Here is a 25,529-nt window from a genome sequence, read left to right on the forward strand (position 1 = left end):
TTTAAGCTGCAAAGGCAGCAAAAGGGGGTGTACAAATGCTGCAGCCAAATTGTGCAGCAAAAATTGTCCCTGCTGTTGAGTTCACTGGGCAGGGACAGTTGCGGGTATAAGGGGTTTAAACAGTTGGTGAAGAGGCGATATAATTCCTCCTCACTGCCTGTCACATTCCCTTTAAAGAGCAATCCAAATGTGGATTGTTCTTCAGAGGGCACCTCATGTGTAAATGAGACCTAAGGCTGTTCAGATGATACAGTAATTTCTATCAGTTCAGCAGGGGCCTGGGAAAAGGAGTGGGACTACTTAATATTTACTTCGGGGCACCGCTGCTGCTGGTCTGCAGCAATTACAAAAAAAACAAACTTGCCTGTGTCTGAAAATCATCAAATAGTCCGGCAGAGTAATCATGTTGCAGTTCACAGCAATAACATTGATACAGGCACAAACAGGCACAAATTTTAATTCAGTTGTCGGGTACTGTAGCACAAGGATTACTCCGCCAGGGGCCCAGGAAGTTTTTTTAATTGCTGCAGACCAGGAGAGCAGTCAGCAGTACATGGAAGTAAAAGGTCCCACTCTGCCGACGGACCCCTGTTGAATTGCAAGCTCTGGGCCCCATACAGGAGGACCAGAGGTACCCCCTTATCGCTCTGCACAGGAAGGCAGAAGACCATACAGCGAAGAACTAGTGCAGAGTTCAGTTTAAATCTGTTCTAATGGCAGAACGTTTTTTTACTTTAATGCCTTCAGTGCATTAAGGTAAAAAAACCTTCTGAATGCAGCTCCCCAGCCCCCCTTATACTTACCTGAGCCCCATTTCGATCCAGCATGTGCATCAAAACATGAAGAAAAATAGATCAAATTTGTGTTGTTCCTCTAAAAAAAATTGAAGAAAAGTGAATATTAGACTGTTCAAAAAAATATCAGTATTTGTATTCTTCTTTACAAACTCAAACATTCACTATATAAACTGAAAAATGTTTGAAGATTTTGCTTTCCTTTGAATGACTTAATGAATATTTGGTTGTAGTCGCACTGTTTCTGAGAACTGCTGTACATCTGTGTTGCATGGAGTCACCCAACTTCTGGCCCCTGTGATCAGGTATTCCAGCCCAGGATGATTGGACTACATTCCACAGTTCTTCTCTGTTTCTTGGTTTTGCCTCAGAAACTGCATTTTTGATGTCACCCCACAAGTTTTCTATTGGATTAGGATCCGGGGATTGGGCTGGCCACTCCATAACGTCCATCTTGTTGGTCTGGAACCAAGATGTTGCACGTTTACTGGTGTGTTTGGGGTCGTTGTCTTGTTGGAACACCCATTTCAAGGGCATTTCCTCTTCAGCATAAGGCAGCATGACCTCTTCAAGTATTCTGATGTAATCAAACTGATCCATGATCCCTGGTATGCGATAAATAGGCCCAACACCGTAGTATGAGAAACATCCCCATATCATGATGCTTGCACCACCATGCTTCACTGTCTTCACAGTGTACTGTGGCTTGAATTCAGTGTTTGGGGGTCGTCTGACAAACTGTCTCCGGCCACTATACCCAAAAAGAACAATCTTACTTTCATCAGTCCACAAAATGTTGCGCCATTTCTCTTTAGGCCAGTCAATGTGCTCTTTGGCAAATTGTAACCTCTTCAGCACATGTCTTTTTTTCAACAGTGGGACTTTGCGGGGGCTTCTTGCAGATAGCTTGGCTTCACATAGGCGTCTTCTAATTGTAACAGTCCTCACAGGGAACTTTACACCTTCTTTCATCTTCCTGGAGCTGATTGTTGGCTGAGTCCTTGCCATTTTGGCTATTCTTCTATCCATTCAAATGGTAGTTTTTCGCTTTCTTCCACGTCTTTCAGGTTTTGGTTGCCATTTTAAAGAATTTGTGATCATTTTAGCTTAGCGGCCTATCATTTTCTGCACTTCTTTATATGTTTTCCCCTCTCCAATCAACTTTTTAATCAAGGTACACTGTTCTTCTGAACAATGTCTGGAACGACCCATTTTCCTCAGAATTTCAGAGAGAAATGCACTGTAACCAGCATGTACATTTGCTGCCTTCCTTCCTTAAATAAGGGCAATAATTGCCACCTGTTTTTCAAAGAATGAAAGACCTCACTAATGGAACTCCACACTGCTATTATTTTGAACTTGCCCCTTTCAATTAGTGATTCAATTACACAGAATCAGCAGCATACATGTCATGACTGTTGGGTCTGTTGGATTTCTATTAGTCTACTACACTGCTAGTAAATTATTTTCAGCAATGACCAAGTCCTTCATACTAAAAGGGTGCCTAGAACTTTTGCTGAGCCGAAAAAGCTGACATTCGTCAACAGCACCAACCAAAGCATTGGGAGGAAGGACATTTTTTGCATCTAGCGTTGAACATCAGGGCAAGCCTGGTCCTGCCTGACAGCGAATGGGATAAACCAGATATTACACATTCATGTCCCATGCTGCAGAATGGTAAGCAGCAACAGTCTGGTGTGAAGATGGGGATATGGGACTTCCTCAAGAAGGACCCCATTAAATCCTTAACGCTTATGCAAAATCAGGGTCGGTTGGTCCTGGACTTCAGAGTCTGAACATGGGAGTGAAAAGTTTGGAGCATTTCTAGGGGAAGGAAAAACTTTGCACAGGACAAGGATTAGAATCAGGCTCAGATATTCAGAGCAATGAAAGGATCCAGCTCTGAGTTCTATTTCTAGAATTTGAGGATCATCCAGGATCTCAATAGGATCTGCACAGTCTGATGGATGTTGACTGACCTGTTGGCATTTTGCACAGTAGAGTAGCAGATGGCTAAAGAGGGATCACTTTGATGCATTTGGCCAGCTTGAATATGTATTGCAATATATGGAAAGCAAGAATCCTTGTTTACTAGTAATAAGTAAGTGTGCATTGAGAAGACCCTTGGTACAGTAGACAGGTCCAAGGCATGGCAATACTTAGAAAAAAAGGCTACAAGGCCTGGAAAGTCCCCCACATGAAAGTTACAATGACAAACCTGGCAGACTCCATGCAACGTTTAAGTACCCAATAGGAGAAGTTATCAGCCATTAGTTGCAGTATGAGGCAGATGTCCCTGTGGTACTGATCTCAGGAGAGAGAAGCTGTGTCAGACCAGAGTGATGGCTTGCCAAACCAAAGGCAAAAGAGATCCTCAATGTCTGAAGTCCTGGGAACAGTAGTAGGATGGGGCCATCTAAGGATTCAGCTTGGCATAGAACAGTCTATGCAAATACATTTAGGCTAGGTGTTAAGCCTATAGACTAAAGCTCCCCATGTACCAACCCATCTGAGGGGATAGGGTAGACTTCCACATTGGCCACAGCTACAGAAGCTGTAGAAAATAACAGAGATAGATTCTGGAGGAGAAGGTGAGGCAGACTGATTGCAGTTAACATGACCTTTGGCAAAAATGGCATGATGCCTTACAGAGATAACCAACAATATATATAATTCCAGGTATATAGAGTATAGTAGCAGCAAGGGTTACTGATGCACCACCTGTAGAACAAGCCCTTAGGTACTCACTGATTGCAATCCGGGTGCGCAACAACAGCCCCCTCAAGGGCATCCCAAACAGTCTTCACTGTACCGGTGGTCATACCCTTTAGGAAGGATCTTCAGAGACAGGGTACCACCAGTGGATGGACCTCAACCCTGGAACTGTATAGCACCATGCAGATAGCTCAAATACAATGCACTAAGTGCCAAGGTGAGCACCTCACACAGGATCCAGTGCCTAGAGCAAAGTTTGGCTCCACATTTTCTCTCAGGTGGGATCTGGGCACAATCCTCCAAGGCTCTATCAAGGAGTCAACCAACTTGCAAAGCTGCAAAATGAAGTGGCAGTGGCTATGGAGCAACTAGGAATCTTCACAGAAGAGTCTTGAAGAAAATAAATCATAAAAAGAAACCATTACTTCTCTCAGAAAAAAGAGCTGAAGTCCATACTCCTAAAGCAGAACTTCTAATACTTTTGGGTGATATATATATATATATTTATTTTTGAGTGGGTTCCTATTGGGAAAGTGCAACACTACTTGTGCATGGACAGTGGGAAGCCAGCTGTAAAGCACCAGAAAGTCACTGCCGGCTTCCACATCCAAGATGGCCGTGCCGCGGAACCCTAAGACCGGCAAAGAACTGGCCTTGGTGAGGACAGCGCTGGATCCCTGTTATGTTTATTAAAAGTCAGCAGCTACAGTATTTTTTTTTTTTTTAGGGCAAAGTTCCTTTTAAGGATAATAGCGAAAAACTGAGGCATGCTAAGAGCTGGAGGAGTTATTCTGCGCCATCCTTACTGCTTTCTTGTTTTAGCATCCCATCTCCTGAAGGTGGCAGCATAACACAGGGTTAAAACTATAGATCCTGTGTCATGTACTATACTGTACAAATGAGAATTGTGTTTGTTGTACAAATAAATACTGGAATCACCATGGTAAGACTAAAATGCCAATTAAAATAATAAATCTGGACTTACCTGTCTCACAGGTAAATATCTTCAGATAACATGTTGGGGAATACTGTAAATCTGCCCATGAAGCGGCACACTTGTAAGATGTAGTCCAGCAAAAGTGACATGCAGAAAAAAAAAATTGCTGCTAAATGTAATTCCCTTGCCGGTTTCTTTATGGTTGCATGGGGTCCCTCCAAAATCTATACCAAATCCTTATCTAGCCATTCAGCTTGACTGGTCAGGAAATAGAGAAGCAGGAAGCATGCACCCCCCTACTTCCTGAACCATACCATGCCAGGCCACGCCACGTGCCCTCAACTTGGTAGGGGTACCTTGCCTGCTTCATAGGGACAAGGGCCTCATCACCACATCCCTAGGCTGGTGGATGTCGGGGGGGGGGGAGTCTTTAGGGAGTGGACTTATCAAAACCTGGTGCAGCGCTCAACCTAAATGTTACCTACTAATAAATAAATACAATAATCATTATTTTTAGGTGACATCCCAAAACGCACTTTATAACGCATTGATACACCATAAATAGTCACTCCAAAACGCACTTTTTAGTGTATCATATATCTTTTTGTGACATTAGGTTGGGGCCATATACAACAATAAGAAAAAATAGTAAATAGCAGTTTTTTCTCTTTTCTTCTGTAAAATTTATAGTTTTTTATCCTAAGTAGTATTTATGGCATTAGTTTTTATAGATATCAACAAAAATGATTTTAAATAGGTATAGATCGCCATATTAAATAGTCATCACCTCCTTATATATTTTTAGTACATTCGATATATGTTCAACTTTTGATTGCTATTAATAAAGGTTTAGAACTGCATTAGTGCAGATATACATGCCCTGTTTTAACTTATGTTTTTAGATTTAATAAAAGTGTAGGTTTCAGATATTAATAGTCCCCCGATTTGTATAGCTATTGAAGTTCCTGAGAGGTAGGAGCATCTCATAGATTATCTTCTATACAGGACCCCATTAAAATGGCCACCGTAGGGTTACCTACAGTTTAAAAGTGTTATTTCACAAGCTCCGGTTTAATATATATTGATCAGTTATATAAATAAAAGCGTAGAAATATAAGTATCATCAATAATATTACATTTTCCCTGGTAATGGCCGCAGGAGATTTCCTGAGAGGTAGGAGCAATAAGCAGGTCTGCCTCTGAACTGTGATTGACATCCATTTTCCCTATATAAAGCCGCATGTCACCAATGACGTTACCCTGAGGAAGTCTCGTGATAACGGGACGTAACGCGTAGGAACGTGGTGACGTATTTTTGGCGTGGATGCCATCTTGCTACACCTAAAAACCCATGCAAGTACACCCATAGCATGTGGTTTTACAGCTTGTTCTATTTTAATGCAAAGTGAGTGGGCAATTGGCTATATATGTTCTTAAAAGTATATTAAACTGATTTCCACTATGGAAGATCTCTTCTATCTCTACCTTCTTAATCTTAATGTGAGTTGGCTGTATCTCATTTTAACATCTCTGGAGGTGACCCTGCTGCTTATTACGCATAGCAGTGAAGGGGATATCAAACGTTTTGGCCCGTTTGGGTCGCTTCAAGGAGCTGAGGGGGCAATTCAGCCGCTTATGGATTATTTCCCATTGGTTGTTATGCACATCCACTTTATCACCTGTACGTTTCAAAAAGCGTTGGAATACTTGGTGTTCACGCAACTTTGAATTTTTTATATATTTTTATATGCTTTTTTTGTATATTCTTTTTTCTTTTTCTTTTGGACTTATTGCATAATATTATTTAAATTTAAGTGGTGTTGATGTTTTTCATAACATTATTTTTATATGTTCATATAATTTTGGTATATTTTTTTCTCTTGATGTTATAACACAGCACTTGTCACTTTTGTGGAATTTGATCCCTCATTTAGGGATTCACTTATTGTCACTTGGTTCTTTTCCTTATTGGGCATTATTGAGCCATTGTGATCACTATTTTGTGAGCTATTGGTCCCAATTTCAGGGATTCTTTGTATACTGTTTGTTTTTTATTCACATCAGTACAGTCCCATTTGGACTTTTTGTTTTCACTGTTTTTTGTTATGGTACCATGTTTAGTCACTTCTTTGTTTTCACTTTAGCTCCCTGAGTGGATCAGTTCACTTCACGATAAGGGACTATTATTCACAGTGTACACTAATAGTCACATAAAAATAATGATTATTGTATTTTATTTATTAGTAGGTAACATTTAGGTTAAGCGCTGCACCAATATATATATATATATTTGTCTACTCTAGTATCCATTTGATATATGGTTGGGTGCTAGCAGCCCTCCCCATTCGGTAGCATTGTTCATCTAGTAGCGCAGGAGGCTCATACTGTAGTTATCAGAACCTGGAATTCCTCTTAGGCCCCTTTCACACTTGGTGGAACCCATCAGCGGATCTGCTCTCTCAGCGAGGGGATCTGTCCGCTGATCCCCGCTGAGGAAGCAGGTGACAGATCCATGTCCGCTCCGCTTATGCAGAGCAGACATGAACACAGCCTGCTGTCCTCTATGGGCTGTTGGATGTAAACGGGCCACCTGTCCATTTCCACCCGTCATCTGATCCAATCCGTCAGACAGATGGGGAATGGATCCCCATCCGTCTCTTTTTAGTGGGTAGGATCAAACCGGATGCAGGAGGGTGTAAACGGACACATGTCCGCTTACACCCACCGCTCAATAAAGAGCAATGGATCGTCCGATCGGATCCGCTTGAAATACAGACAACCAGGCCTGATTAGTCTGCTCATGTGAAAGGGGCCATAAGGATAGCAGGTCCCCAGATATCTTGTCTGGTTACTCATTCCCACCGAAAATACACTGTAAATAAACACACAAACACTGTTGACAATGTATGAAAAGAAAAAAAGTCCCACAGTGTTAATTCATCACCATCATCCAGCGATGTAATCACAATGAACAACACCCTACTACCCTCTGATAGAAGCACAACTATTCACTCTGCCATTAAAAAACATGCCCCACAGTGTAAATCCATCATCAATTACACTGTCCAGCGATTTAATTTAAATCTAGTGTCAGTCACAATGAGCAATGCCCGGCCGACTCGCCAACACAAACACGACATCGCACACCGATGGTCAATGAATATGTCCCACGGTGTAAATCCAGCATCAGTTACGTTGTCCAGCGAAGTAGATCCAATATCAATCGCAATGAACGACGACTCGCCAATATAAACGTGACGACCTGCGCCAACAATCCCCTCCTACTGGGATGTCCAGACCAGTCAGTGATATTGGCTGAAGTCATTCACCAAATATTTTGCTGGCCAGCTTGTTTATAATTTGAAAAAAAGAAAAACCGCAGGCAGTGGGGGCCACACAGTGTCAATGGTTTTAAAGGCTAAATTCACCTTTAGTAGCATGTTACATTTTACACCCTAAACATGGGTGTAACACGTAACATGCACCCAGGGGCGGACTGAACATTTGGAAACTTGGGCACTGCCCGAGGGCCCGGGGTCAGTAGGGGGCCCCATGAGATGCCCCTGGTACCTTTTTCATAGGCTTTTTTGAGTTTGGGCAAGGACACAGGGTCCCCATGATCCCTTATTGCCTGGGGTCCCCATGAGTTGTCAGTCCACCCCTGCATGCACCTATTGAACCTGTACCAAAGCCCCCTTCTCTGTGACAGCAGCTGTGGGTTCTTCTCCGTGTACCTGCTGCCAAATTTTTTAAATGGTGTGGCTGTGCAGTGGGCAGAGATCTGTGAATTAATGAATTAATGATCCACAAAGGCAGTTCGACTTGTGGTTTGAAAAGACTGCGAACATGCTGATCAGTTCGCTCATAGTCCATTTACACTGCCTACAGCTCTGCAACTGAACGCCCGTACGTTGGTATAAGCCAGTGTTTCTCATCTCCAGTCCTCATGGACCCCCAACAGGTCATGTTTTCAGGATTTCCATTATTTTGCACAGGTGATTTGATCAGTTTCACTGCCTTAGTAATTACCACAGCTGTTTCATCTGAGGGAAATCCTGAAAACATGACCTGTTGGGGGTCCATGAGGACTGGAGTTGAGAAACACTGGTATAAGCACAGAGGGTGTGGCTAGCGGTGACGTCACCACGCACTCCGACGCACGTGTCCGGATCACGTGATCGTACTACCACCATTTTGAGTGCAGGCAGGCAGGTGAGACACTGGATACAGGGCTCTGTGCCCTGATGTATCAAATGCTTTTTTCTTACTTATTGTGAGTGTGATTTTAAGGGGGTTTTTTTTACAATAAATTTGTTGGATAATATTACACTGGCGAGTTCTTTCTTTACCCACATGTGCTAATTTGGATATGAGAGGATCTTCCTTTGGAGTTTGTTTGGTGGAATACCGGATATATATTGATATGCTGATTGATTACCAACACATGAGGATCTTCTTTTGGAGTCTTTTTGGTGAATATATACTAATATGCTGGTTAATTACTAGCACATGGTGAGTGTGCATTTTGATGGGGTGTTCTGAGCACTGAATATCACATTTGATGAAGGAGGATCTCAGTACTTCATTGATTGAGGATCATTGATATATGGACTTTTTTGAATGGACTATATTGAGATCCCTTATTTATGTTATTGCACTATTAATTTGCACATATTTGGTGGTGGTTATATATATTTGTGCAAATTAATTTATTGATTCAATTTAGGATTGCGCTATTATTTGTGGTTATTTTGTTTATCACAACTTATTATTATTTACAGTTTTTTATTAATAGCAGCACCTATTAATTATATCCACTCTCTGTTATATTGGCGCAATAATGTTGGTATAGGAGGAGTGTCATACTCATAGAGACATTTCTTTGGTGCCTAACCTTATAGTAAGCACAGACCTGCAGGTATTGTGTGCAGGAGCCTGAGGCTGCATTCACACTTCAGTGTTTTGTAGCTTAACCTGTTTTGTAGACGCCGAGCGCCCGCACATTTGCGTTCTATTAAAAAAGAACATATGTGCTGAGAGCGCGTGCCCTGCGAGCTCCCAGCACACATGTCCAGTACTCAGGGAAAGGTCCCGGTCTCCTCTTTCAATTGGGACCTTTGCAAATTTGCATCAGTTAGTGGTGGTACCACCTAGCAACCAATCACCTGTTGCTTAATTCGAAAGGTTAACTAAGGAACTCTGACCTCCATCCAGCACTATGCTGCCTCCCACTCTCCGCTCTGTAGTGGACAAGAGAGTGGCTGAGGCTGGGGAGAAGCAGAGCTGTGTTCACAATCCAGCTGTCGGTAGATTACAATTGTCAGCTTGCCGAACCCTGTCCTAAGACGATCGGATGCTCCCTGGATCGACAACCTATGGTGTTATTTCTTATTTCTGTAGCCAAACTTTGTATCAGTTGGTGGTGGTATCACTACTGCCACTAAATGAGTGACTTCCCCTCCCGCTGGCTTGTTTCATGTAGTAAACAATCCAGCGGGTATCTCCGAGTGAAGTCATTGACCAAATATGGTCAATGACATTAGGTAGCATGGCTTGTTAAAGCGGAATTAAAGTCCCACTGTGACCCACCATGAAGGCAGGTTTCTCTAAATAAACACAGTGAGTGATCGGTACCGGCAGGGTACAGGAGTCAGCATGGCGGAAGACAGTGAGAGTTGAGGACTGGGTCCCTGTTGGCAGAGCCCTTAAAGCGGAGTTCCAGACATTTTTGTGATTATTAAAAGTCAACAGCCTACAAAAACTGCAGCTGCTGACTTTTAATAAACACACCCTTACCTGTCCCAGAGTCCAGCCACGTTCTCACACACGCAGTCCCTTCTCTCCTTCTGTCCTCCATGGCGCCAGCATCTAAACTGTGGGCACCAAACTATGACAGCTTCACAGCCTGGTGGCCACTGCGCAAGCGCAAGTCGCGTACTAATTGCTCCGGCAGTCTTCTGGGATCTGTGAAAGTTGCCAGGAGACTAAGAGGGAGGAGGGGGCCGAACTTCCGGCTCACTTCGCTGTGGCAAACTGAGCCGGAAGTGGGAGCGGGTACCTGTCACAAACAGGTATCCGCTCCTCCCTCCCCTCCAAATGGTGCCAAATATGACAGTGGAGGGGGAAGGAGGAGGCAAATAAGTGGAGCTTCCACTTTTGAGTGGAACTCCACTTTAGGAGATCTCCTCTTCCCCACACAGCACATCTCCCCCCTCTCTCTCCCCCTCTGTTCTCCCCCCCCCCCTCTCTCTCTCTCTCCCCCTCTTTTCTCTTCCCTCTCTCTCTCTCCCCCTCTCTCTAGGCCCGCCTAGCAACCAATCACCTGCTGGTTAATTTGAAAGGTTACTGAGGGAGCTCCGCCCTCCATCCATCACTATGCTCGCTCTCCGCTCTGCAGTAAACATGAGAGCAGCAGCGGCTGGGGGAAGCAGGGCAGAGATAACGATCTATCTGTCGGCTGCCCGCAGTCGAGTGGTAGATTGCAATCAGCGTCTTGCTGAACCCGCCCTAGGGCCATCGAATGCTCCCTGAATCAACAACCTATGGTGTTATTTCTTGATACAGTGCGTTATGTGTTGTTCTGACATAAAGCTTGCTGTACACTAAAAACAACAACATGCTGACATCAACCCGATAGCAGAATAACTCCATGATTGGTGTTCTGCTGTAATGGAGGTTTAGGATGTCAGCAATGGGAAGGAGAACAAACTTTTTGCCGATGCTGACTTTAATTTGGTGGTCATCTGCAAATTCTATTGTCAGCGGTTGTCTCTCCAGCTCTTTGGTCTCCTTACCTGTTGTGTCAACAATGACACCTTTGTAGTGCAGTTTTTCTGCAGTATATTTGACCTTTTTGATGCTAGTGGGTGACTTAGGGCTGAACAATTTATGAAGCCAGGTCCTCTTCTTCCTAGTTTGCTTATTCTCCTTTTCTTTCCTCTCTTCCTTCAGCCCCAAAATCTTAATGTCATCTTGCTTCTCCGTCTCCTTCTGCATCTTTTTGTTCATGTCAATATTGGATGACATTTGGCCCACTAGGTTTTCTAGGCAACTGTTCCAGAACCTTTGATATTGGTTTACCTTGTCCTGGTAATATTTGAAGCTGACGTTAAGGGCATCCACTGCTTGGCTGAGCTTCGTTATTTCAGCTTGTTGCTGCAGCTGAAATTCATTTTCCTTTGTGACATCCATGTCAGTATTGTTCAGGATATCTTGGGAGTCCATTGCTTTTGAAAGCCCAGCATCCTGTAAAGCCTTTGGGTTTGTCAAATTTTTCTCTTTTTGTGGAATATATTTGCTGCCTAAGGAGAGGCAGACTTTAGTTGCTGTCAAGTCTCCACCTCTGTTAGCAGCAGCTGCATTCTCATAAAAAAGAAGATCTTTAACCTTAGGAACTGGTCCAAGATCCTTGAAAATTTGATAAAGACTGTCTTGTTGGTTTGGGATGACCACTTTTTCATATTTTGAAAGCAGCTTATGTGTGCTTACAATGTCCATTGCATGAAGCTCTATCACTGGATTCTTTAGGGAAATCATGTCAGAATATTCATTGAAGCCAAATTCTTCCTCTGGTTCTGGAACATTAAAAACCTCCTCAAACATGCTCCTGAAACGTGGATGGTTTTTGATTATATAGTCATTCTTGATTGAAGCTCCAGCATTTTCCTTGGGGAAATGGCTATTAATTAATGTGTGGCCGACAAGCACAGCCACGATCATGAAGTTCTCTTTTTGCCCTGATTCTGTTGACATCTTAAATTTCATTATTCCAAAGTCATCTGGAGCTGCTATAGCTGGCTGGAAATACTGGTACATGAAAAGGCTAAGAGTCTCAAAGACTTCATCTGCACTTGCCTGGGGGAACTTTTTATGCAGGGCTTGTCTTAGGACTCTTGTCACATACCTTATTCCATAAGGTATACTGTGCACATCTGAGAATATTGCATTTAAGACTAGGTCTGCCATGTAAGGAGTGAGAGAAGGTCTTTCCAATAATCTGTGATTTAAGTGAAATATCCTATCTATCACTTTAGTGAGCTTGTTGTGGAGGACATCACATTTTGCAGCCTGCCTGTAAAAGCTGAAGGCAGTCTCAATGCTAATTAATTTTCCTTCCACTATATCCTTGATATGAGTACATTTTTTCTCAAACTCATACTGAATAGCATTTCCCAAAAACTTGACAAAATGATATTCCTCTCTTGGAGTTGAGGCATGATTGTAGAGTCCGGGAAGAAGCCTTTCTTCAAGAATGGTATAGTCATGTACTGACATTCGACAGATGAGCTTGAACAGGTACTTTGGTTGGGTCTGTAGATGATAGAAGAGGTACTGATAGGGTTCCAACCTCTGTGTCTTCCTGCTCAGTTCAAGCATGCGTTGTCTGTCAATGGACATCGCATCTTCAATGTCCATTCTGTTGTCCAGCTTTAGTTTTGGAAATCGGGACACAAGGCTTTCTAGTGTCCGTTTCCCATTCACAAGAATTGATATTTTCTTGTCCAAGGTATTCAACTCCTCTTTTAGTGTTTGGATGGCATTCATTTTAGTGGAAACTTCACCTTCTAGGTAATTTATCAATACCTCTTGGGGAGAAAGGATATCCAAGGAGGAGTCCAAGGAATGGGAATCCTTTAGACTGGAACTAACTGATAATCTTTTGCTTCGGAGCAACTTCTTGGAAAGCTTTCCAGCGTGGTTGCTCCCAACAATTGAGCGTATTTCTACAAGGGATGACATAACCTCATTCTCCATAGTTGTAAAACCTGTAAAATAAAAGAAAATGGTTTTAATTGTGTTCTAACCTTTCCTCACTTTGTCTAAAACTAAGAAAACAAAATTGTGAATATATACTGTATAGTGTGACTTTCTGGGCATTAGACACCAAAATGTTTGTCCCAAAGCACTGTCATTATTGTGACCCTAGCTGGCTTGTCTTCAGCCACATGGAAATAAACAGAAATTGAGCCTCTTTGGCAGCACATTAAAAAAAGGCTGACTTGAAGTGGTTGTAAAGGCTCAAGGTTTGTCACCTTCATGCATTCTATGCATGAAGGCAAAAAACCTTCTGTGTGCAGCAGTGCCCCCCAGCTCCCCCCCCCCCCCCCCAAATACTTACCTGAGCCCTATCGCAATCCAGCAATGTGCAAGACAGCCTCATTGTCCAAGGTCTCTGCCTCCTCATTGGCTAAGACAGCAAGCAGGAGCCACTGGCTCTCACTGCTGTCGATCACAGCCAGTCAGCCAATGAGGTGAGAGAGGGGGCAGGGCCAAACTGCAGCTCTGTGTGTGAATGGACACACAGAGCAGTGGCTTGGGAACATTACCACAACCTTCCCACACCCGATAACCCCCTCCTTCTCTTCCTATTTCTTTTTCACCATTCATTAATCTTGGATTGGTCCTTAAAGGGCCCACTTAAAAAAAATGAGGGGATATTCACCTACCATGTAAGATATATCCATTCTGACTTTAAAATTGCTCAGGTAACAGTTTAATCCAAAGCCTGTCCACACTAGGCATAATAAAGTTATAATGTTGAGAACCAATTCTACACTATATACCATTCTGCTACATATGCAGATCTGTCACATATTATCCGGCTGTATGTACACAACGTAAAACAAGTATATGGCGTCAATGACAAACAATAAATACATGTAAGCCTAAAGAGCATCTGTGCCCAGACTATGGACATTAAAGTATTCCTATAATTTAACAAGCAGTAAGGGAGCTTTAAAACAAGCCCACCCTAACCCCTCTAGCTGTATATAATGTGAAGTCATTATTACCAAACAACAAAGATGTTACAGCACCTGCCTTGTGTTCCCATTAGGGGGCAGCACCTGCTGTGTTTCTATTAGAGGGCTGGATGGCTGCCAAGATTCATCTCTCAATAGAAAAGAATAGGGAGAGGAGCTGACTTTGTCACTGCCTGTGTTATGAATGTGTGTGCACAGTACTTGTAGGTAGAGGTGAATGAGAAAAACATGTTTTTGTTCAAAATATGGGAAAAAAATGTAGACAAAGTTTCTTACTTTTTCGCTGAGATTCAACAGTGGTCATTTGATGAGAAATGTTTAAATTGGAGCACATTAGTGCAAATATAAACAAGATATTTGAAGAAAACGCCTTTAGCAGTCTAGTACAGTACTGCTCACCACGGAAGACAGAAAGTGTCTGCCTGCTACACTGTGACATCACACAGAGGTCCATGACCACAGAGGTCACATGACCACAGTGAGCACAGCTGATTGGTTGCTATTTTTAGATCTTGTTTTGAACAAAGAACTCTGGTCTAAGGAGCCCGGTAATATGTTACATAAGGGGTTATGCTCTGTAATTATCAGGAATACTAATGGGATTAATTCACAAACCCCTGAATACATATATTAATTGTGCTCACATGTAATATTTAAACTTGACTGTAATATTTTATATATAAAATAAACATTTGTGTCTTAGTGTGTTAGCTTTGTGAATGAAGCCCGTAGAGTGGTGTAAAATCAGGCTTTTTTAATAGGAGAAATTGTTGAAATCAATAAATCAACCAAATGTTAATTTACAGCAGTTTGTCTTGGGGTAGGGCTGGTGGGGGGGGGGGGGGGGTTGTTAGGCGGTTTCCATCCCCCACCTTTAGCTGTGGAACTGTAATTTTCAAATCTCAGTGGATTCAACTGAAAATAACAGTCATTTTTTTCAAATTTAGAGACTTCAACCTGCTGCTGAGGCATGGTATGGGGGATGGGCAACACACCTTTATAAACAGTGCTACCCGTACTAATGTAAGTCCAGAGCCATGTTTAGATAGCTTGTTGGGTGATGATGTTGTCTGCCTTTCAGAGGGGACACTGGAGGTTTAATTCACAGAATTAATACACCAGGATAGTATGCTTATATTCTATACACACATCAATCTACAGTATATTTAATGTAAACAGGAAGCTCTCCAGCAGATTGTTGCAGTGTACATGGATGAGGCAAACCATTTAAAGTATAACTGGAGGCAAACCTTTTTTTCTAGTTATGGATAGAGTGGAGAGGGATTAAAACCCCTGTCAGATTTTATTGCTGTCTGTGTCTCCGTTAGGGAGATTTGCCCTCTCTATTTGTCCTGATTACCATTATCACTGAAAGTAAAAGAAAATCCTACATTTTGGGTTGTACCCAGAAAAGTAATAGGGGGGAAATCTTCCAATGGGGACACTAGAGTCTCCAAGGAATTCTGTTAATTTGCTGGGATTTCTTCTCGCTTCCTCTTTGGCTATGGGACAAGAAGTGAAGGGAAAGGCACAGATGGCGAAAAAAAAATTCTGACAGGTTATAACCCCTCCCTTACTCTATCCAAAATTAAAAAAAGGGATGCCTGTAGTTCTACTGACGGGTGATTAAAATAATCAGCTTTTATTTATTCATGTTGCTTGAGGTGATTGTAGCCCTGTTAGTGCATTTGCGACAGAAACAATTGAGTACTGTCCGTGATACTTTTTGTATTTGCACTAACATACAATTTTGAAGACAAGCTTTCAGGGAGTGTCCCCTTCTTCAAGGTCCAAGCAGTACTATACAAATCACAAAGTTTCATCAGAATGTTAGAAGAGATGGGAAAAAATAACGCTAGAGGTAAGGCACAGCAAAAGCAAAGAAGGGGGGAGGGGGGTAAGACAACACTCACATCACAGAGGGAGTGATGCTTGAGAAGCTTGGGTTTCCCAAAATTAAAAAAAACTGCTGTAAATGATTATAAAGTGTGAGCTGGAGTTTGGATTCAATTTGTTAATGTATCTAAATCTGCTAATACATGTAACACTCCCCTACCTCCAACAAACTGGTGCTGTCTTCTGTGCCTCCTATCTCATTCCTTTCAGAAAAGAAAACTATCATCTAAGTATTGGTAATCTGCAATATATTACATTTTTGGTTTTGGGCTTAATACCGCTTTAATATGCAATACAATGGGAACAACTGGGCCATGGTTACAATACACGGAGAACACCTAGGCAAGGAAAACACTGGCTGTGGGGGCCCGATGGCCTCACAATAAGTATCCATAGACAGCAGGTTGAACACTATGTACATAGACAGTCAGCTCCTGAGCCTAAACTGCAACAACGCTTTTCATAAAAAGGTCTGTCTTTTATTAAACAGCGTTAACTCCACTGACTGTGACAATAGATAGTAAGCTTCTGGGGCTAAAATGACAATTCCACTTCTCAAATCAGGCCTTAGGGGTCTTTAGCATGCTTAGTGTTGGTATAGAGAGTCAGTTCTTGGGCCTCGCAGACCAACCCTGGGCTTCAGGGTCTCCCTCAGTGACCCCTCTGTAGATGCCCCTGTGTGTATTTTAAGCTTTTTATTTAGCATACATTTTCTAGATGTTTTCAAGCCTGGTATGGGTTGTGCAGGGTCCTCACGTATAGTGGGTATTCCTCTATCATGCAGAGCTTAGAGGACCATATTACCACAAATGTATCCCTATCAGGCTCTTCACTATCAAATCAAGCCCCTTAGAAGTGCAGTAATTTGGCACTGGCTATCCGGGGCTCCATACAGATGTCCTTCCTTTCTTGCTGACATGGGTTTCATCAGATAGGAAATGAGGTAAAATCTGGAACAGCTACAGTGAATAAAAGAGCTTTTTTTTTTTTTTTAAAGAAGTTAGTAAAGGCTAGAACAGTGGTTGTTGCACTTCTTGTCTGGTAAAACCCTTGTCACCAAGACTAAAAGGGAAGATATATCTGTTCTGTTTTCTATATCATTTATCTTTATTGCCATAGGAACATAGAAGGCAAGAATGTTAGTATACAAGTCATGGTTGGCACATACGTTGCATGTCCCTTAAACCAATAAATGTGATTAAAAAAATCCAAGCGTTCCTTCTTCCTTGTCTGACCCCCCAAACAAAGCATAAGCCTTTTTTTGTATCACATAATGTTGTCAATTTGTATGGCATACCATGAAGATCTAAGGATTTTGAGGGGAGAAAAAGGGAAGAGGTCGGGCAGAGTACGGAAAAGGAATGTTGTTGGGAGTGATTATGAAAGGAGGGAATAGAGAGTGGAGGGGGAAGGGAAACAGGTGTAGGGGGTCTAGGGCAATTGTGGGGGGCATAGGTATGTGAAGGAATAGTATAGACCAGTCTTTCTGAGCTAGGGTTCTATAAAACCCTAGGGGTCCTCCAGAGGTTGCTAGATATTCCTTGAGAAAAGAGTAACCGCTGACACCAATGATCTTTTTAGCTATCTTTAAGGGGGCATTCTTCCTATTGAGGACCAATGTAAGGTACATTCTTTCCACTAATCACAGGTAAGGTGGACCTTCTCCCACTGACCACCTGTTTAAAGAGTCCCTTTTCTGCTTACCGCCAGATTAAGTGAGCTTTTCAGTAACCATCAACGTAAGGAAACTCTTCACTGATCATTAATGTAAGCTAGAGAATAGCAAAAAAAATGAATAACTCAGCAATGAAGTAAAAAAAAAGAAGTCAAATTTACTAAAAAAGATTTGTTGGGATTAAAACTGGAAGATAAAATTTTGCAATGCTGCCCTTTGGTAATTCCCAGTAGAGAGATCATTCAAATGGGTTTGAATAATGTCAATGCATTTCAGTCACATAACACCCTGCCAAAGACTTGTCTAGAGGGATCATGAATGGGTGCAAACACAGTGCCTCTTTAACTCCTTCATGGTCCCTTTTTTTGGTAGCTGATTTTTTTTATGTTTAATTTTTTGTATTCAATAAATGTTAATAAAAGCACAATTTCCATAAAATTGCTTGCAACAAATACATTTCATTACATGGGTTATATATATTCTGTATATATACTGTACCTCTGTAAGTCAAAGCTCCTTATCATATTACAATTACAATTCCTGTTACCATATATATTTACATAGATAAGATAGCATCTGGCCTATTAGTCCTTTTACATAACTCAGCTCAAAGATAGCAACTGCTGCATCAACCTTCTTCAATGGGCAGGAAGGGAGTGTTGTAATTCCATGTGTTTTGTTATCAGCTTCATCAGGTAGGCAGAGGTAAGCTGTGATATCAAATCATTGATCATTAATATTCAATAGTCAGTGTAAACATACAATATTACATACAAATCGCTATTTCAATCAATAGGAAAACTAAACAAAGGAAAAATTAATACAACTTATACTTTGTATATTAAAGGATAAGTTCACTTTTCACACCATGTTACATGTTACACTCATGTTGAGGATGTAACATGTTATGAATGAAAGGACCAGCCCTCAAACCCCTGCTTTGACAGCTAGCGCTCGCCCGACCGCGTCTCTCATTCGCAGAGGGATGTGATATGCATGACACATGGCAACCAATCGAGGCGTGTTACCTAGATAAGGTGAGGTGTTCTACAGTAGTAAGTGGGTTGCTGCTGTGGGTCCCTCCCTAGCGGTCCCCCTCCCATAGCAAGTGGGCCAGACCAGCATTATGGAGACCTTCAACCTAGCCATATGGTATGAGAGTGAAGGAGTTACAACAGGATACACATGAGATCTGCGCTCTGTGTCTGGTGGGATCTCATTCTGTTACTGGCAGTGAGGTAACAGAGGTACGCTGGCTGGTGAAGTCATGGTGTATAGCGATGGGAAACCACCTAACACACATATCCAATTTATTACTATACACCATGGGAGCTCAACTGAGATGGAAGAATGCCTTGATGTTAGACTGTTCACATGATTGCAGTTCCTGCCTAGTCCCAGGCATTGGTAAGTGTGCCCTCGGGCAAAGGTACCCCTAGTGCATGGGCACATTAGGCCCCTCCCACATGCAGGTCCACCAACTGATCCCCCAGTTGCTCTCCAGTGACTTTGCAAGGGTGATGTTGAGGATCTGAGCAGCATGGAAGTGGAAATAAATATAGAAATCGGAGGGTACCTAAGACAAAGTGGGTATTCTGCTGGTTCTGGTAATCAGTTCAGATATTCCTACTGCATATCTTACTAGAGCTGACCATCTAATATATGGTGTGTTAGCCAATGTCGATTGTCATTGCAGGTACATCAGCTGATTCAGAATAATGTCCACTTTTCAATGAATGTGTTAATGAATTAATTTATCATTACAGATATTTATATAGTGCTGACAGTTTACATATTGCTTTACATTGTACATTTACATCACTCCCTGCCCTCATGGAGCTTCCAATCTAAGGACTCGAACTCTCATATATAAACACATGCTAGGGCAGGGAGTGATTTAGACAGGAGCCAAATAACCTACCAGCGTGTCTTTTGAGTGTGGGCAGAAATCAGAGAACCTGGAAGAAACTCACGTTAGGGCAGACACAACATGCAAACTCCATGCAGGTATATTCAAGGTTGGTATTCTGGCAGAGCATCCTATTATGGCAGGAGTAGATCACATCAGGAAATCCCGATGTTACAGATCATGTCAGGCCCCCTTCATCAGGCTAATGTAACAAATTGCAGATGGTTCTTTTTATCATCTGATGAAGAGGTCCTGTCAGGCTAGGTGTCAAAGAGACAATCTTTTACTCGCCTAGAGTGTGCCAACCTACAGAGCATGCAGCTACTGTACAGCCAGACATGTGCAGTACTTTAAAGTGTGCTCAATGCCTCTGACTCTTTATGCATCAGTACATATGCAACAGTAGGTTGCATTTGGGGAAGGAGAACAGACCAGGACCTTACATGAAGCTGGCAAGTGAAGGTGGATGAAAGATAAGTGCAGTCTAAGGTTGCAGTTAGGGGAAAAAAACAGACCAAGAGCTTAACCACTTGCCTACCAGGCACTTATACCCCCTTATTTACCAGGCCAATTTTCAGCTTTCAGCGCTGCCGCACTCTGATTGACAATTGCGCGGTCATGCAACATTGTACCCATATGAAATTTTGATCATTTTTTTCTCACAAATAGAGCTTTCTTTTGGTGGTATTTAATCGCCACTGGGCGCTTTACTTTTTGCGCTATAAATAAAAAAGTTTCTTTGTTTCTATGATAAAATTTTTCAAACAGGCATTTTTTCTCCTTCACTGATGTGCGTTGATGAGGCGGCACTGATGGGCACTGATAGGCGGCACTGATGGGCACTGATAGGCAGCACTAAAGGGCACTGATAGGCAGTACTAATGAAGTGGCATGGATAGGCGGCACTGATAGACAGCACTAATGAGGTGTCACGGATAGGCGGCACTAATATGCAGCACTGATAGGCGGCACTGATAGGTGACACTGATGATGGGTACTGATAGACGACACTGACTGGCATCACTGCTGGGCACTGACTGGCACAACCCCTGGGCACTGACCGGTGGCACTGACTGGCAGCACTGCTGGGCTGCACTGGTGGGTGGCAGTGGTGGGTGGGCACAGGTGGGTGGCACTGGTGGGCACAGGTGGGTGGGCACAGGTGGGTGGCACTGCTGGGCACATGTAGGTGGCACTTCTGGGCACAGGTAGGTGGCACTGCAGAGTGGCACAGGTGGGTGCACTGCTGGGCACAGGTGGGTGATCTGCTGGGCACAGGTGGGCGGAGCTAGTGGGTGCACTGCTGGGCACAGGTAGGCGGAACTTGCGGGTGGCACTGCTGGGCACCGATCATCAGGGCACTGATCATCAGTGCCCTGATGATCGGTGCCGATCCCCGCTCTGACAACTGCCGGTTCTCGGCAGTACTTTCCTCACGATCTGACAGCGTGAGGAAAGTGCAGTCGAGAACCGGCACTTGCATTTCCCTCTGATCAGCGTGTCATTGGACACCGCTGATCAGGTGGTAAAAGGCCGCTGTGATTGGCCTTTTACCACATCACGTGATCAGCTGTGTCCGTAGGACACAGCGATCACGGAGATCGCCGGGTGCGTGCCCCCTGGGGCGCGCAGGAGAGCGCGTTCTGGGGGGACGTCATATGGCGTCCACTCAGAACTGGCCGGCCGCAGTGCAGCCGTCATTCGGCTATCTGCGGTCGGCAGGTAGTTAATGAAGTCTGAAAGATAGGTCATGTCTGAGGTTGAAGCTGGGGGAGGAGAACAGACTAGGATCTTGAGTTAAGTTGGCAGTAACGTGAAGTTTGGTATTGAACAAATATGGAGAAGGGTCTGCTCTAAGTCTTATGATTGGAACTAGATGGAAAAGGATTTCTTAATTCTCCTTATCAGGAAGAAGAGACCTGTTATGGCCTCTTGGATCTAAAGAATTTGAAGGACCTTCCTTGGCTGAAGTCTGACATAGCAAGATAATGAATTAGGAGTCTGATTTTGGGTCTTTTACTGGAAAAGGATTGAATAAAGGAGGGTCTGATCTGAGGTCTGTAATTGGATGAAGAAGGGTATGATCTGAGGTTTGTAATTGGGTGAAGGAGGGTCTGATCTGAGGTCTGTAATTGGATGAAGAAGGGTATGATCTGAGGTATGTAATTGGATGAAGGATGGTCTAATCTGAGGTATGTAATTGGATGAATGAGGGTCTGATCTGAGGTTTGTAATGGGATGAATGAGGGTCTGTTCTGAAGTATGTAATTGGATGAAGAAGAGTCTGACCTAAGGTCAGGGAATGAGGTGTGAGGTATTATGTGAGGTATAATGAGGTGTGAGGTATAATGAGGTGTGAGGTATTATGTGAGGTATAATGAGGTGTGAGGTATTATGTGAGGTATAATGAGGTGTGAGGTATTATGTGAGATATAACGAGATGTGAGGTATTATATGAGGTTATAATGAAGTGTGAGGTATTATATGAGGTATAATTAGGTACAGTGAGGTGTGAGGTATTGTGTGTGAGGTATTATATGAGGTACAAGGTATTATATGTGAGGTATAATGAGGTGGAAGGTATTATATGTGGTACAGTGAGGTGTGAGGTATTATTTGTGGCACAATGAGGTGTGAGGTATAATGAGGTGGAAGGTATTATATGAGGTACAATGAGGTGTGAGGTATTATATGTGAGGTATAATGAGGTGGAAGGTATTATATGTGGTACAATGAGGTGTGAGGTATAATGAGATGTTCTCATGGGGCTATAATATGATATAGTGAGGTATGAGGTGTGAGGTATAATGAGGTGGAAGGTATTATATGTGGTACAATGAGGTGTGAGGTATTATATGTGGTACAATGAGGTGTGAGGTATAATGAGGTGGAAGGTATTATATGAGGTACAATGAGGTGTGAGGTATTATATGTGAGGTATAATGAGGTGGAAGGTATATGTGGTACAATGAGGTGTGAGGTATAATGAGATGTTCTCACTGGGCTATAATCTGATATAGTGAGGTATGAGGTGTGAGGCATGATGACATATATGGTGCAGTCAGTACTGAGGTACATCCCCTCTCCTGGTGACGCCCCAATATTTAGTAGTCCGGCCCATACATACAGGCCCAGTGGGAACCCTCTTGTGTAACTATGACAATAGGAGGTTGGCAGCCATTTTGTTGTAGTACAGAGAGTCTGTTGCTGGAGACAGGTTGTCCCCTGGGACGGGCACTTGGTGTGGGTTTCTCATTGTTGTATGGCATTATATGATGATTATTCATTGGTAAGCAGTGAGAAGGAGCGATGTCAGCGCTGTGTGTGGCCTGTATATCTTTGGGAGGTATTATACGGTATAGTGAGGTGTGAGGTATCATGGCGTGTGCTGTGCAGTCAGTACTGTGGTATATCCTGTCTCCTATCAATAACAATGGAGACATCTTCATGTTTAGCGGTCAGGCCAGTAACATACAGGCCCAGTGTGAGCCCTCTTTGTAACCATGGCAACAAAAGTGTGACAGCCATTTTGTTGTAGTACAGAGGAGCAGTTACTGTTTGTTCCTTGGAATGGGACTGGACAGGGTATGGGATTATTATTATTTTATGGCCTTCTATAATCATCATTCAGAAGAGGTGTGAGCGCTCCACATGGACTGTATATCTCCTATGGCTCTGCACCGCAATGATGCGACTCCAGTTCATGTACACAAAGCCTCCAAGGTGAAAAGCAGTCTCTTGTCACAGTTCTGAAGTCTCCAATAGCAACCCCAAGATACTCAAGTGCTCCACGGGTCACCATCTACACCTGGGGTAGGCAACCTGCGGCTCTCTAGCTGTTGTACTACATTTCCCATAAGACATTGCAAAATTGACAGTTACAGCTATGACTTGTAGAGGCATGATGGAACTTGTTGGAGGATGCCTGCTCCGGATGTTTGAGAGCTCCTGTGATGGTGGGTGTGAGCAGTAACGGCTGGAAGTGTCTTAGCAACATCCTAGCAACAGGAAAGGATGGGATGATGCCATCTCTGGGAGTTTTTCAACCAGGCTTCAGTAGTGGCCTACACCTGTAGCAAGGCTGAAGCATAGCATATTGCATGGCTGTCCCATTCGCCTACGTAGCAACAGTACATGGTACACGTGAGCTGCATTCCAAGCAGCAGAGCCACTACCACAGATATTCCAGTTGTACTTGGTGTACCGGATGTGCTTCAGCAAGAGTTCCATGTGTTCGTATGTTTCCTTCATGTGTGCAGCATAGCCAACAGGGTATGCAAATGACAAAAACAGAAGATTTGTATAAAGCTGTATGTGATAGGTTTACCATTTGCGGACCAGCAATGTACCTGTATGTCGCTGTCCGCGCTGCCAATCTCTACTTGCGATCCGGAGCTTTCTGATCATGTGACCGCTGTGACAGCCAATCATCGTGGTCACATGATTAGAAGCCTCTTAAAGAGCCAGGAGGCGCCTGCGTTAAGGGGTTAAAGCTGAGGAGCGCTGGGCTTCCCAGGAACTTTTTCCATAAGCAGTATACAGTATTTGCCCACTATGGCATGCTTACCTTGTGCATTTTTTTTCTTCCAGCAGAGAAGAGGCCGTGGTTCCCCACTGACGCTCAGATTCATAAAGTGCAAGTCACCGTATAGAGCACAAGTCTTGAAGCTGGCGGAGTGCTGAGCACATCAGTTATGGTGAGTTTCTAGATTTATCATTGGACTTGATGATACTGTGGCTTGATGAAACTGTCATCCCATAATATGTGACATCTGTGTAGTGATTGCATGGGGCTTCTGTGTGCCATCTCTAATGTTTTAGTCCACATTCTATAAAGTGAAGAGAAATGTAATATATTGCAGCTTGCCAGTCCATAGATGTGGTGGCTCCACTAGTTTTCTTTATGTAGCCGGACATCACAAATGGGGTTGTGATAGAAATTTATATTTCTAATTATTTTATCCAGTTGACACCAATGATGGGGTTTGTTTTATCCTTCTGGCACCAGCAATCTGAGACGTATTTTGAACCTTTGACACTGATATAGGCCCTATTTTACTCCAGTGACACCAGTGATGGAGCTTTTTTTTCCTAATGACACCAATAATATAGTTATTTTAGTGCTGGTTCACACTGATGTGGTGCGGGATTTGCAGGGAATTATTTTAATTTCCCGCACCACATCAGAGTCACACTCCGTTTATGCGAACCACTGCAGGTGTCTGTGTTAAAGTGTTACTAAACCCACAACAGTAAAATCAGTCTGTATATGCAGTAAAGTATGCTGGTTATACTCACTGTGGAACTTAAGGGGTTAATCCTCCACATTGTTTAAAAAGTCTCTTTGATCCTGTCTTCTCTCATCCTCCCCTTCTCCCACTACCCCCAAAACATCTTCTGATAGTACAAAGCCCTAGGAGACGCTCTGCACATGCTCCACAGAGCATTGCTAGAGAGTTTTTGTTTTTGGGAGGGTGCATGTGATCGGCACAAGGCCAATCAGCACTGTGCAGACAGAGGGTCAAAGGTCATTGTTGTAGCCCCTGGCTATCAGTCATGTAGCCTCATAAGACAGTGAGAGGAGAATGTAAACTCCTACTACAAGATTACCAGTGCTCAGCTGGATGCTGATAGAAGTCACAAGACCGCTCTAAATGCTGTTGAGTAAACGTATTTAGCAGTTTATTTTTACTAAAATTATTGCATTTCCATGTTCAGTGTACTGTGGGAGACCAGGTATAGTGAATGCAGGGTCCGGGGTTTAGCAACATATTAAGTGAACGACACCCCAAAAAGGTTTGCAGGTTCGGGTGAGTCAGATCACATAGTTGTGAACACCCAT

At 43.0% G+C, this 25,529-nt stretch overlaps 1 long non-coding RNA gene and 1 pseudogene across 1 annotated transcript in view; one reads left to right on the forward strand and one right to left on the reverse strand.

The window, feature by feature from the left end:
* The window catches only part of LOC149453547 (uncharacterized), an 85,297-nt gene extending 60,908 nt beyond the window's left edge, over positions 1 to 24,389 (forward strand). The window contains exon 3 of the long non-coding RNA XR_016314668.1: positions 24,278 to 24,389. This is a non-coding gene — a long non-coding RNA (uncharacterized LOC149453547). The remainder of the gene's footprint in view (positions 1 to 24,277) is intronic.
* LOC149453549 (ras GTPase-activating-like protein IQGAP2) lies at positions 11,249 to 12,990 on the reverse strand (annotated as a pseudogene).
* Positions 24,390 to 25,529: the final 1,140 nt, after the last annotated feature.

This window comes from Staurois parvus, unplaced genomic scaffold, assembly GCF_062004578.1.
Source record: "Staurois parvus isolate SC_StPar_1 unplaced genomic scaffold, SC_StPar_1.0 ptg000448l, whole genome shotgun sequence".
Classification (NCBI taxonomy): Eukaryota; Metazoa; Chordata; class Amphibia; order Anura; family Ranidae; genus Staurois; species Staurois parvus.